Source organism: Heterocephalus glaber, unplaced genomic scaffold (genome assembly GCF_053883595.1).
Source record: "Heterocephalus glaber isolate CG9 unplaced genomic scaffold, H.glaber_assembly_v1.0 deba00001737, whole genome shotgun sequence".
NCBI lineage: Eukaryota > Metazoa > Chordata > Mammalia > Rodentia > Bathyergidae > Heterocephalus > Heterocephalus glaber.
In genome coordinates, this window is record NW_028258445.1 from 1,806,312 (window position 1) to 1,819,210 (window position 12,899).

The 12,899-nt window shown below is 40.9% G+C and overlaps 1 long non-coding RNA gene across 1 annotated transcript in view; it reads left to right on the forward strand.

Moving 5' to 3' along the window:
* Positions 1 to 12,899, forward strand: part of LOC110346439 (uncharacterized) — a 123,767-nt gene that overhangs the window by 71,410 nt on the left and 39,458 nt on the right. The window contains exons 3-5 of the long non-coding RNA XR_015447010.1: positions 3,862 to 3,935; positions 4,019 to 4,118; positions 8,684 to 12,585. This is a non-coding gene — a long non-coding RNA (uncharacterized LOC110346439). The remainder of the gene's footprint in view (positions 1 to 3,861; positions 3,936 to 4,018; positions 4,119 to 8,683; positions 12,586 to 12,899) is intronic.

Here is a 12,899-nt window from a genome sequence, read left to right on the forward strand (position 1 = left end):
TGCTTCTAAAGTTTTTCATTTCTTTACATTTGTACAGACTAAAATAAGTTGGAAAATCTTTGGTTTTCATTAAGTGAGTCCCAATTATAACCCTTAAAGTGTTAATACTAATATTTCCTTCAGGGAGAAGTAAAACACTTTTTATTTCTACACATTGATTAGAATCATATTGTTTTAAGCTTGGAAAATCTTTGACGATTACAGTGGAGAGTGAATTTATTTTACAGGGAAACTATTTTAAAATATAATTTTACTTAATAAGTTTTCACATTCAGTGGCTTCTTCTGCTCAGAGTATGATGCTTTCCAAGGTGAAATAAGAAAACCTCCAAATATGCTTCCCTCCCAACTGCTTTCCCTGAGTTATCAGCCAGCCACCTGACCACATCAGAAGCAGAAAGGAGGCTTTGGGCGTCCAGCCAGGGACAACAACATTAGCTGTGGTGGAAAACATCACCAAAGAAGTACAGCTCATGCAAACGTAGGTTCTGTTTTGTTTTTTTGAACACATACATCCATAAAAGCACCAACTGGATCTTACACGGCAAACTCAGGCAGTCCTGAATAGACAGCAATAGCAAACACCCCCACTGCCAGGGGGTTGTCTTACTCATCGTGGAAGTCGCTGAAGAATTTGACTTGAGATAAATTTTATTTTCAGAAAAATTTATCACTAACATTTAAATGTAAATGTCATATGCCCTTTATGGTAAAGTGTGAGACATTTGCCTTGCAGGTGTGTTTGTGTGTTCAGCCTAGAATAACTTAGCGGTGTTCTCGTGGTGAGGTCTCTTACAGAAGCAATTGGTTTCTCCTCCTCATTAGCCTAGGACCCAGTGTCAGGCAAAGCCAATGAGCAGACGTGGGAAGGGGAAATGTGTCTCTGTATTTTATAATGGGAAAACAGTTCTTCTAGGTATCGAGACAGTGAACTATTCATTAGCTTGATCCACACATTGCAATGCAAGCAGCTTGCTTCTTTTTTGTTCCTTGAATTTGGGATTTTTTTCTCTGCCTTGTGTACAGTAGAAGATATTAGGGTTTTTTTCCTGAACAGAGCTTCGGTGAGGTTTGCCGCCCCTGGTCATACAGCCTGGCAGCCACAGTGAGCGCACACATCTGCCATGTTGGTGTCCAGGAGCACACTCATCCATCACAGCTGTTATTGACAGTTCACGTCGAATGTCCAGGCGGATAGAAGGAATAGAAATGAGCATTGCCTAAGCTACACAAAGCTGAATTGATTAGTTTTCACCCTGGATTTTTATCAATACCTTCTGTTCTTTTTATCCTAATCTTTCTGTGTTGCTCAACATTTGCTTACAAAATTTAAAATATCACTTCTAATGATTCCAGTATTCAAGAATGCTAAAATTTTGCTGGGGTGAGAGATCCATGCCAAACACAGTTCACTGGAAGGTCTGTTTTGTGTTTGGTTCCAGTACAAGAGGAAATAGTGAAATCTGCCACAGTTTAAATATATACATATATATAGCAAATACTTTAAGTTATGTATTTCTGTAATACATGATAGGACATATGTAAAATAATATATTAAGTTGAGTGTATTTTTTAAATTTTAGTGTCATATGTAAGAGTAGAAACTGCCTATTTGTCATCTCTCCTTCTCTCTCTATCTCTGTAAAACCAGCAACCATTTCTCCTGAAAATCTGTCCTGGAATATTATGTCTCTTATATGCTGTGCACTATTTTATTTCTACAAAACTATGCTTTTGAACCAAGTAAAAAGAAAGTTTGAGGGTTTGATATGAAAATCAGATGTCTCAGCACATTCACATACATATACCTGTAGGGTATATGAATAGATTCATTCAATCTGATTAGAAATAAAAAGGTATCGTAAGTGAAAGGAAATTACTGGTTATGTGCAAGATTACAAAGATAAAGAGACATTTTGTGGCAGTTATCTATAAGGGAAGGATGATTGGAGGTAATTCCGTGGTTTGGCACAGCATGATTCTTCTTCCGTTCACCATTTGTTCTTATTCTGACATCATCACAATCAACCATTAATTTCTGGAAAAACCTTTCATGAATATAAATCCCCAGCATTCAGAATTTTTTGTGGCCTGTATTTCAGTGACACAGAAGGAGGAGAGGGCCTGTGTAGCAGGATGATGCCAGGCTTCCTTTGTTTCGTTTAGATTCCAAAAATAGAGCATTTGAGTCCATCTGAAAGTCGTATTTGTGGAATTCTTATTTCAGACCTTGCACAGTAATAAATGCCACTCTATTCAAAGTTACCTTTTATTTCTTCTGTCTATTCTGTCTTCCTTTAGTGATCTTATCCAATCCCAAAGCTTAAATTGCGGTGCCTATGCTGATTACTTGAATATATATCTCCAGCCCAGACACAGACTTCTCATCCGGCTACCTATGGGACCCTTTCCCTTGACCTTCTAAATGTAGATAATCAAACTGCTGATCTCTTCACCTGTCTCACCATTCCCTTTGTCTTTGTCTCAAAGAAATAACTGGCTGCTCGGGTAACATAATTTGAGGGTTTTTTCCTTTTTATTTCACATGTGCTTTCCAATCTGCCAGTAAAATTTATTGGCATTAGTATAAAAGGGCATCCTGCATCAACTCACTCCTCTGCTCTTGCATTGCTCCATTATCCACCTGGACTATCTCAGTGGCCTTGTAACTGGTATCCTTCTTTCACCCTGCAATAGCAGAGTCTCAGTACAGCAGATGGAATTTTTTCAGTTTGACTCTTCAAACTTGAGTCAGATCATGGTGTTGCTCTTTTTTAACAGCTTAAGAACCTATTTAAAATGTCTCATTGTATCCCGCAAAGATCTTCCCAAGAACTCCGTGGTTCTACGTGGTCTCATTCTCCAGTCTTCTTAAACACCTTCTAAAATTTCCATTGCTACACGGACAAGCTGAGCCTATTTCTGCCTCAGAGTTTTTCACTTTTTCTCCTTCTGTCTAGAATGCTCCCCACACACACACACACAGACACACACATACAAAATTACATTACTCGTGCTTTGGGGTCTTCACTCAGCACAATTTTCTTTGGTAGTTCTATCTATATTATACCCACCTCCACTATCACACTTGAGCCCCTTACATAATTTAATTTTTAAACATTTACCACTATTTGGTATGATGTACTACATGTCCTTACTAAAATAAACATTCCCTGAAAACCCAGATTTACTTTATTTTCTGCTGTAACTTTGGAGTCTAGAAGAGCATATGGCATATAATTGGCATTCAAAAAATATTGCTATCTTGATTACACTGGCTAAGTGATAGGATGATATAATAGATTTCACATTGGTTTAATGTTTCAGTGAGGACTAAATTTATTCAGGAGATTTTATTAGAACATAAAGAAATAAATAGCTTTTCTATCTTCTTTTTATAATAGAACAGATGTGGACTTTCCTTCTGCTGACAATAATGGTCTTAATTCAATCAACACGGTTCTTATTGGCAAAGAAAAGCTTTTTGTGTCAAGTGAATACAGAACATGACCTCTAGAAATTTATCCTTCTCTCCTCCATGAGCAAAAACATATGAATTTCAAAAGCTAGTTTTGAATGCACATAATTGAATTAAAATCTCCAGTGAGTAATTCAAATATAGTGTTCTACATTACTGAGGAGTTAATACATTCCTGTATGTTCTTGAGTTAGTTTCCTATTAATATAAAATAACATGATTATTTTATCACATGGCTCACTTAAAATTAGGATCATAAAGAAACACCTTTAATGAATAAGAGAAGAGGAATATAATGTCACAATATTATAAGGGCTAAAATAAGTGTTTTATATTTAATAGTCTCAAATATGTGGCTTTTGGGGGGTCATCTTTCTGCCATAGGAAATTTCTGAGAAAAATCCAGGAAAGAAAGACCCGGAGGTGTGAGATCACAGTGACTTGATTCAGGGCAGAAGGTGAGTAGTCCAACAGAGGATATTTGTCTGAAGATTCCAATTCAGATCTCATCCAAATACAGAAAAAATATGTTCATCTGCAGACATCTTTATGTGCATGCTGAGGGATGTTGTGGATCTTGTAGACTGCGTAACCATCTTTGGGCAAGTTACCCATGACTTCATCTGGATTGAAAATGACAGGTGAGAGATTCATTGTGCATACGTAATGATTTGCCACATACGCACATGGTTGAATGTCCTAGGCTTCTCTGATGTTCCATGTAGGATCTGTTCTGCCCAGTATGGTATTTGATTATAGAGAGTGGCTGAGTTCAGAGATTTTAAGAACATCTAAAAGCAATCTTAATGACTTCCGGTAGGTGAAGAGACAGTTTCAAGAGTGAATGATGGATGTGTGGGCGAGCACTAGTGTAGGAATCAGGAGAATGAATCCTGGGCTCAGCTCCATCAATTGTGAATGATGTGTGTGGCTAAGTCCACTTCTACCCTGAGAGCCTAAAATATGTCCTTTCCAAATTGAGGAGAATAATCATTGTCTTGCTGCAGTGATAGTTGTTGTGGATATTAAAAGACAGGATAAAACAGTTGGAATCTCAGAAGTGTCCAGATATTTTTATATGGCTAAAGTGAGGGTTTATCCTAGATATGATAGGAGGAGGATCAAGGAAATTCCAAAACTCCAGCTTCATTTATAAAGTCAACATACATCTGATAGTTAGACCCTGGGCTGGTGCAAAATGCAACATAAACTTGAAGTATTTCTAATGCTGGAAACAAAAATAGACTAGATGAGTCTGCCAAATTTAGATTGTTAAAGCTGGTCAAGAGCAGTTAGTTGTGCGGTATTTAGAGACAGAGTGCAACTGGCAGAAGAGGGGTGGTCTCTCAGGGTGGATCACCCCAAACAAGTCTTGGAATGAGGCCTCCTGTGTAAGTTACCTGTTAGGAAAAATTCTCTGAAAAATGGTCAGGGAGGGGAAAATGGGATGAAAAGAGGAAAGTGATGGTGTGTTATCAAATCAAGATCCATAAATAGTACATTTCACACAGTCTCACGGGAGAGATGGGAAAAGCGTATGAATCACAGCTAAATCTTAGGGGGAAATGGTAATAGAGAGTGAGCTCTTCACTGAGGAGCAAATGTCAATTCCAAATGGACAGTGATACACAACTCTGATAGATTGAATTCAGGCTATATGTGCAGAATGGCTGTTGAGATAAATGGATGTTTATGAACTTTCACTAGTATAGTCATTTATATGTTCTATAGAATATGAATAAATGTCTACTCTATGCCATGTTCTAAGTGAAATACTAATGAGTGCCCTCAAAAGGGTGCCCCTGGGTGAGGAAGAGGGAATCAGATGAGAATTTATCTTGAACAAGGAAAACTGTTATGGTGCCCAGAGTTTCTGTCACAGTAAAAAAGGAGGAAAGCACAATATTATCTTTAAGTTCTCTTCTAGTTTCAAATTCTGGTTCCATTTTTACCACTGTGATGCTGGGCAAATTACCTGACATTATACCTCACTATTCCCATCTGTGCCATAGTGATTATTGCTCTTCTTGAGAGCTTGTTTTCATGAAAATCAAACGTGGTAATGAATTTAAAAATCTTCAGAAAACTGTTATGAAGGAAGTTTGTGTCTTTTCTGTTGACTATTTAATTCATAGGAGTAATCTTCATTTGTCTGATTCTTCAACTACCCCCCAAACAAACCTGAAGATAACTTGGTTTTCATTTATATCTATGCAAGGAGGAAAAATGCTGGCAACAGTCTCCTGGAAGTTATATTACACACTGCAAATTAAACTTCAGCTTTATAGACCTATAACAAAATGACAATAAAATGTATAACATCTTCCTTAGAGTTTAAGGCAAAATGAATTCTGGTAGCTGGGGGAAACTTATATTCTTCTCACAGGCTGTTTGCTCATGAATGTCTTCAAGAACCTTGTTCTGGAGGCTTGGTCCCCAGTCTATGGTGCTACTGCCAGGTGATGGGACCTTTAGAAGCGGGGATGTAGTGGGAGGAAGTTAGGACATGGAGAATGCCCTTCACAGGATTTGGGGACCCCAGCCACTTCCTGTCTCTCTCACTGCTTCCTGGTGTCCATGAGTGGAGCAGCCCCTCTGCCATGTGCTCTGCTCATGATGAATTGTGCTGCCACACAGCCCAAGCAGTAGGGTGAAGCAACCATGGACCCTCTGCAGCTGTGAGCCAAAGCTAACCTCTCCTCCTCATAAGTTGATCATGTCAGGTATTTTGTAACAGTGATAAAAAGCTAACACAATGTTCTTCATCACAAAATCCTTTTCATTCTTGAAGCAGCATATAAGTGAAATAGTTGCATGTACATTTGGAAGTTAGAGGAGAGCTCTGATTTGCTTGAAAGAGTCAGAATCTTTGAGGGCTCAGAGAATGGTGCTTTAATCTCTTTTCTGTCTTACACGTTGGTGAGAGCAAGCGAGCGACACCTAACACTGGCAGGTGAGATCAGCAGCTACTCTCTTGTCATGTGTGCCCAGAGTGGGAAGGCGGATGGCACAGGCCAGGCAGTGCTGCTCAGGGCTGCATGTGGGGATGGTGGGGACAACCAGAAGTTGTGGAATGAGGCTTTGGAGTGAAGAGGTAGGAGTGCCTCCTGGTTCCTGTAGAAAATGTGATTGGCTTGTTTGCATAATTCTATCAGCAGGGAACTGAAATCAGTGGCTTCTCAGGGATAAGTAGGTACTGCAACTGGTCAGGTGAGAAGGAGGGTTGTTTGGCTAGGGAGTTTTATTTGCACAGTAGGGAGGGACACTGGTTGTTCAGCCTTTTGGAGGCCTATGGATTTCAATGGATATCAATGCAACACTCAACTGAGGCTTAACTTTCAGCTTGTGCCACAGATACACAGAGAAGAGTAGGCTGAAAGAAGAGGAGTCTCCCTGACCAGTTGTGGTAAAGAGAAATTTGGGGGAAATTGCACGTTTCCTAAAGGTTTTTGCATACAAGTTTTTATAGGCGTGCTAAGTTAAGTCTGATCCTCCATGTCTCCTCTGTGACATTCCATAGCATCTACGTCAACACTGCAGGGTTTGATAAAAGTGGGTCCCGAAGGTGAAAGCAAAGAAGTACTTAGTCCAGCTCTGAGTTTTGTATGAGGTTGGAACAGAGATGGCTGGTGGGAACAGTAGTCATGAATCGGATCCATCAGTAGCTCAGGGTTTTGGTTTTCTGAGACCATTATCTGCTTTCTGATTTTGTCAGCACCCTCAAAGCTCAGAATGAAATGTGCAGTCATTGGCCAAAGCAAATGATAATCAGTGGCCTCCTCTGCTTCTCAGAGACATTCTACCAGGCCATGTATTTCTGTATCTGATGAATGAGTGTTCTCATTGTAGTAATGCTAAACTACAATTGCGACCATTTCTCTGTGGTCCTTTTTTCTTAGTCAAGTTTTTCCTTTCCTTTTCTTTCCTTGTTACTTCTTTACTTATTCAGCAGGAAGCAAATCTTTTGAAGAATGAATTACCTGAATGTCCATTAAATATTTTTATAGATTTTACTTTGAGTGGGAGTTCATCCTTGAACAAATTTTTATCTGTCAAGTAACTATCTTTAACCACATCTCAGAAAACTCACTTTAAAGAACATGATTAACATTTCCAAGAAGTGTCTCTGTGATTGCATTGAAGTAGACAAAAAAATACAGATGGAGAAAAGAGTATAATTTTTATTCTTATTCTCTTTAAAACTATTCAGAGATAGGAGAGAGTACCTAGTTTCAAAATCAGACTAGTGATCTAATACGTATTTACATAGTTATTTTTAAAATCCTGAAAGGTCTACAGGTGTTTGCATGATACAAATAGTAGCTAAACAACATATTAAGCAGTAGATGGAAGAGTAAGAAGAAAAGGAAAAAGAAAATAAAGGTAGAACTTCTAAGGCATGGATATTAAAGGAAGGTTAGGGAACAGACTCATAAATGTGTGGATTTTCTATTTTCTTACTTTATTCTTTTATTTTTCCTACCAAACTGCCAAAGAGGCTTTTTCAGGTTTGAACTAATTTTTTTAAATAAACTCACAAATTCTACATGCTGTGAACTCTGTGGTGTATAGCAAACTACTGGTATAAATTTGCAAACCTGCTAGTCGTAACCTTGATGTTCTTTGACCTTTCCACCAATTCTTGTATCAAGAATTTTTGTTTTTCAATCTTATCCTCTTCCCCATTTTCTGAGGCAACAGCACCTCATTTTGCCTTGGCTGAAGGGTGTGTCAGCATGTACATGTAATACGCTACACCCATTCCTGTACTCCAGGAGGAATGAATCATGCAAACTAGAAATATGAGCACTCTGGCTACAGTTACGGGTTCAGGCATGAGCTCCTGACTCAACCAACACCTTTGCAGCCAGTTGCATCTGGTTCTGGCCTGTAGCTTGAGCTGGTTGAGAAGTGGATTCTCTTCTGGAAAACTGCATCTTCTGATCCAGCTGTAAACCTGTGGCTGCTGGGAGTTGCTATCAGACCTGATCATGAAGCCAACTCAGGGGAAAGGGGATAGGAAAGTGGGAAACGGCCTGATTTTTCTTATTTGATTTTGCTTGAGAATCTCCTAATTTTAGTTTGGACATAGGCCTTCTGATTATGCTGTGTGTCTTTTACATTTGTAATTATCCTCATCATGTCTCATTTTGTACACTCGTTCATAAGCTCTGCCCTAAGGTAAACTAACTTTATCTCCCCTTAGGACATCCCGATGTGAAGTGACTAAGAGGAGAGCAGTAGGCAGCCTGGCATCCTCCCATTCCTCATGCAGAAGAGGGGGACTTCTCTGCAGAGGAGGAAAAACAAGTAGGTGGCCCTTCTTATCTCATCATCGACTTGATCTCTAGGTGATGATCTAATGTTATTTGCCAGGAAGAAACATCTCAACTCTTAACTGCCTTTAGTTGGATGCCTGTAGCTACAAATTGCTCAAAAATACAACTTGGGACCTGTAAATCAATCACATTAATTATGCATTTCCCTCAAACCAGTAAGAATCACATACATATCAGAGTAAAATATAAGTTCTTTGGATAAAACACACGCACAAAAACAGTAGAGTAAAGGAGAATTTCCCTAACAATGGCAGGCAGGCTGGTCTTGGGCTTTACTGATCTCTGAGACAGTAGCTCACCCTGAACAGAGAGCCATGGCAGCATCGAGAAATGATTTTCCCACCCCAGAGCCCAGCCATCTGGAGGATGCAACTGAGGCTGAACATGGGGACCTGGCTGGCTGACTGCTGTATTTCTCACTGGATTCTCGGCTGTGTCTGACGGTCATCCTTGCCTGAGTCATGACTGATGGAGTATGTGTCCATCTGCAGTGATTGGTTCCGGAGGAAATTTCTCCAGGTACCCTACAGCCGTCTTCTGAACAAGAAGGAACATTCTTTCAGTCTTGGAAGCTACTGAGACTGAGTTGAGAAGAGCCTGAGTTGAGAGGCTCTGATCACTCCAGAGTTGCACAGGAATGCACACCATTATTTCTGGAAGCTTCTGGAGGAGCAGAATGGGGTTACACGGACACAGGGCAGGACTTCCTCTGAGGGGTTGTGGGTTCCAGTCCTTGTCTTGGTGTACATCTGGAAAAGTAACTGAGATTCCTCATCTGCAGTTTCTCTTGTCATAAATGAGAGTAAAGAACTGAATCTTTGTTGCCAGGTTGGAGAACATTTCAAGCTCAGCTAGATTTGTATGTGAAATCACATAAATTTAAATGCTCTGTTAAATTTTATTTTTTGATTATATAGGCTAAAACAAAACAAAAAGTATTGCAAGAGAATTCTGTAGGACAAACCACGTACTCTTCTGTCTTTGTTCTTGGTTTCCCCTGCTCAACTTCTCAAAATGTGTTGTCTGCTTTCAATTCCTTGTCTTCTCTGTTCCCCATCTCTCATACCGCAGACTCCACTGTGGCTTTTTCCTTCATGCTCTGGAAACGATCTCTAAGAAAAAAAACTCCTCAGAACTTAAAATTATTAAAGACAATGGGTAAATTTCTGTCCAAATCTTACCTGGATAGCATGTGGAAATCTCAGGAAGGCCCCTCTGGAAGGCTCTTTGGTGGCTTCATGGACACACCACTGCACTTTCCTCCTGTCTCTCTACATGTTCCTTTTCATCTTTCTGTCCTTCAACTATTATATTTTTAAAGTTTACTTTTAGCTTCTTAAGATCCTGTATTCTGCATGTACAAATCTTATTCGTGTTAATAGGTTCAAATACTCTTTAGACAAAAATCAAGTCCCAAATGTGTATGTCTAGCCTAGCACTAAACCTTCCTTTGGACAATTGAGACATGCTGCTTTATAAATATTTTATTTGTAGGTAATTCACAAGCCACATGACTACAATTCAAGTCATGGTCTTTCCCTTAAAACCCAGTCGTGCTCCAGGATTTCCTGTCCCATGCCTGTTGTTAATGAACGTACAGACAAGCAAGCTAGAGCTCCAGTGCTGAACTGCGGTTGTCGCTTTTTCCCTTGTACTCGGAATCTCTCATCTATACGCTGACCTATTTCCTCAGCCTTCTGCCTCTCCATCTACACTGCTGTCACCACAGCTCGAACATCTACTCCTGAAACCACCGCTACCCTTTCGGCTTCAGTCCATTCTGCAGACACATTGATTTGTTTTTTGAGAAATCTGATTATGTCCCTTTCAGCTCAAAACCATTGATGGATTAGTAATTTGGGGGAGGGGGAAATAAGACATTTTCAGTTTTATGGTTACAGAACCTGTTTACCTAATATGAGCTGGACTTCTTGTCCCTTGCTAGTTTTACCATGAACTGCTTTTCACCTTGCTACCCTGTTTTTTTCTCCAGTTGGTGGAGTTCACCAAGGTTTTTTTCTACCTCAGGTCTTTCACTTGGACCACACACTTCCTTTTCAGATGGACTAAACATGCTCTTCAATTCTTCACTTCCTGCTGCTCCTCTGACAGATATCTGTTCAAACACCAAGTCCGCTGCAGGGAAGCCACTGCCCCTGCACATGGGGGGAGGTCCTGTTATTTGTACCCTCGTAGTGGTCTATATTTCTCCTTCCTGGCAGCAGCACAGGCATAGCTAGAACTGTGCCGTGGTTTCATTGCTGTCACCTCCCCATTGTCTGCAAGGGATGGTGCTGTGGTTTATGGTCGCCATTCTTGTTCAAGTGGGTCTCATAGTTACAACTGTCTAGAAAAGGTTCAGTAAATGGCAGTCGAGTGAATGAGTGATTTTCCATTTTTTTAGACTTAAATATCTGACATATATTTTGAAATTATAAACGTGTACTTTGTGTTAGATACTAACAATGACACCTTGCTTCTTCTCCCACGCAGGTGCTGGAAGGTGGCATCTTCACATCTGTTCTGCTCCTTTCAGGAGCCACACTGCCTTGACAGATGTTGCTTAAACACTGTCTTTATGTAACGAAAGGTGAATTTACTGTTACTGCGGCGTTAGCATTGGCGGAAGTGTTTAAATTCTCAGTTGCAGAGTCCGGCACCAGGGTCGCTGCACAGGGAAAGAATCAGGTGGAAGGACACTTACCTCCATGCTTCACAGGCTGCTTTGAAAGCTCAGCCTCAGCATTCCGACTTTCTCCTCCTCCTCCGGGTCCTCACTGTCTTTGCCTCCACATGCCTTTTAGTCTCTTCTTCTATTACTGTTTTGGTGAAAAGATTTATTTGCACACAAAACATTTGGCTTAGAAACTTCCGCGCCCTTGGACCCGCCTTATCTCTCAGCCCTCAGAGGCCCCTTTGTCACCAGCAGTGTAGAGCCCGGGACACTTCGGAGTCCTGGAAGCTCTTCTGGTCCTGAGCCTCAGGCGGGCGGCGCTCAGCTTGGCTGCAAACGGCGCCAGCCTGCGTCTGGTCGGCGCCTGTCCTGTTCGCGGCCCCCAGAACCAGAGCGTTTAGTCCACATCGCCCCGCTCCTCCTCAGCAACTTTACTCACTCTCTCGCTACCCCCAGGAATCGGAAGCCCCCATCCCCCCACCCCCGCCCTGCAAGTGACATATAAACGGGATCAAGTTTATTCTGTCTTAAAAAGAGATTTAAAATATCGCTTTCTGGAATTTCTGTCTCCTCCAAGTACTCTTCCTCCGTCTTCCCCTAGGAGCGGAAATGGGTAGCGCGTGCGTGGCTCCACTCTGCCTTTTCAGGCTCTCTTCCCGTCCAAGTGCAGTCCGGCTTCCTCTGGGACTTGAAAGTGAAGGCTGTCTCTGGTTGACCTTTCCATGTAGCCGAATACACATAGCTGTGTTCATTTCTCCCTTCACTTCTGAACTGCTGTTCATCCCCCCGCACAAGGATTTCTTTCCGAATCTCGCCCTTCACATTGGATCTTTGAGAGCCATTCTCTCCTAACTTGCTGTTTAAATCTCTTCTACCTTTCTGTCCCTCTGCTGGTGTCTTCTGCTCCGCAGTGTAAAACATGAAATTCCTAGCCACGATCAGCTGTCTTCTTGTCGTCCTTTCAGGGCATCCTAGCTCTCCTGTCTGATTAGCATCTACACCCCATGGCTGCAGGGGGCGACGGTGGAAAGCTTGAACTCGGGCCAGAGAGCATCACTAGACGTGGAGTGGCTGCTCTTTGCTGAATGCTCCTAGGTAAATAACTTTACATCAGTGGCATGAGATTATTTTACTTGCCTTCCCGGTATAACAGAGCGATCTGAGTGTCTATACTCAGGGTAAAAGCCAGAAACATACTTTTCTGATTTATTCTGATAACTACAGGTGTGAGACATCTTCAAGTCTGAAACCTCTTTCCATCTGCCCGCACACAGTCCCAGATTCAAATGGTTGGCTTGGCTTCGCATTTTTCCTCTTTATGATATTTTACAATAATTTTGACATTAGTAAAAAAGTGAGACATGGAGTAGGAGCTGTATTTTGCATTTTGAAGTTTGATGTCTTTCCAG